A 2,218-nucleotide genomic window follows, 5' to 3' on the forward strand; every position below is an offset into this window, starting at 1 on the left:
TGTATCATTATTGCGTTTGTCGAATAAATTATCTTTAAACACATATACACGTTGATATTCTTTTACCCTATGCGAATATTCCAGAGTACGAATGAGTTCTGTCTCTTTCGTACTCTCCTCCGTCCTAACTGCATCCTTCTCCTTCTCTTCCAACCTTATGCTTCTACACCATTTTTCGGCTATGCTGCATTTTCTCTGCAATTACTTTCATTCCATCTGCAAGTTGCAAAAAGTAAAGGGATTTTTTGTAAGTACCCTATCGCATTTTGATCTACGTATATTATATTGCATTGATATATTTTAATATATTTCTAATAGTATTGACATTACTAATCTTTCGCGGACTGTATATGTACATCTGTACTTTGTATACAGTATCATTATTGTATTTGTCCAATAAATTATCTTGCAACACTTATACACTTTTCGAATCTCCTATTCCGTCCTATATCTCCATCACTCTCCTCCTAATACATCCTTAAAAACTAAGTTTTTAAAATGTTTTTTGGAAAAATAAAAATCCAAAGTGGTAGCACATGTAACATACTACACGTATATTACATTGCATTGATATATTTTAATGTATCTCTAGTGGTATTGTTACTGCTAATCTTTTGTAAACCATATATGTTTTAAAATGTTTTTTGGAAAAAAAAGTCCAAAGTTGTAGCGCATGTAACATACCACACGTATATTATATTGTAGTGATATATTTTAATATATTTCTAATGGCATTGATATTACTAATCTTTTGCGGACTGTATATGTAAATCTGTACTTTGTATACTGTGTCATTATTGCATTTGTCCAATAAATTATCTTGTAACACTTATACACGTTGATATTCTTTTGCCCTATGCGAATATCCCAGAGTACGAGTGAGTTCTGGCTCTCTCTGACTCTCCTCCATTATAACAGTATCCTTTTCCTTCTCCTCCACTCTTATGCTGCTACACCTCTTTTCGGCTATGCTCTATTTTCTCTGTCATTACTTCGATTCCATCGGCACGTTTCGAAAAGTAAAGGGATTTTTTGAAAGTGCCCTATCGTAATTTGATCTGTACCAGTCTCTTCCGAGATACAGCTGATTTTCTAATTACTTTCGGAATTATTTTATCGGAAGAAGTTCACTGGTTCTCTCAGAGATGGCGCCACTTATCATGCCTAGGAGGTGCTGCCCTCTTATCGGCGAAAATTCGAACTAATGCGAATTCTTTAATAAGAATTTATCCATTGAAATTTCGACGATGGGATTTTTCAATTGAATTCGGAATTATTTTATCGAGAAAGTTCACTAGTTCTCTCAAAGATGGCGCCACTTAACGTGCCCGGGAGGTGCTGCCCTCTTATCGGCGAAAATTCGAACTAATGCGAATTCTTTAATAAGAATTTATCCATTGAAATTTCGACGATGGGATTTTTCAATTGAATTCGGAATTATTTTATCGAGAAAGTTCACTAGTTCTCTCAAAGATGGCGCCACTTAACGTGCCCGGGAGGTGCTGCCCTCTTATCGGCGAAAATTCGAACTAATGCGAATTCTTTAATAAGAATTTATCCATTGAAATTTCGACGATGGGATTTTTCAATTGAATTCGGAATTATTTTATCGAGAAAGTTCACTAGTTCTCTCAAAGATGGCGCCACTTAACGTGCCCGGGAGGTGCTGCCCTCTTATCGGCGAAAATTCGAACTAATGCGAATTCTTTAATAAGAATTTATCCATTGAAATTTCGACGATGGGATTTTTCAATTGAATTCGGAATTATTTTATCGAGAAAGTTCACTAGTTCTCTCAAAGATGGCGCCACTTAACGTGCCCGGGAGGTGCTGCCCTCTTATCGGCGAAAATTCGAACTAATGCGAATTCTTTAATAAGAATTTATCCATTGAAATTTCGACGATGGGATTTTTCAATTGAATTCGGAATTATTTTATCGAGAAAGTTCACTAGTTCTCTCAAAGATGGCGCCACTTAACGTGCCCGGGAGGTGCTGCCCCCTTATCGGCGAAAATTCGAACTAATGCGAATTCTTTAATAAGAATTTATCCATCGAAATTTCGACGATGGGATTTTTCGATTGAATTCGGAATTATTTTATCGAGAAAGTTCACTCGTTCTCTCAGAGATGGCGCCACTTAACGTGCCCGGGAGGTGCTGCCCCCTTATCGGCGAAAATTCGAACTAATGCGAATTCTTTAATAAGAATTTATCCAT

Source organism: Cephus cinctus, unplaced genomic scaffold (genome assembly GCF_000341935.2).
Source record: "Cephus cinctus unplaced genomic scaffold, Ccin1 Ccin1_scaffold0020, whole genome shotgun sequence".
Classification (NCBI taxonomy): Eukaryota; Metazoa; Arthropoda; class Insecta; order Hymenoptera; family Cephidae; genus Cephus; species Cephus cinctus.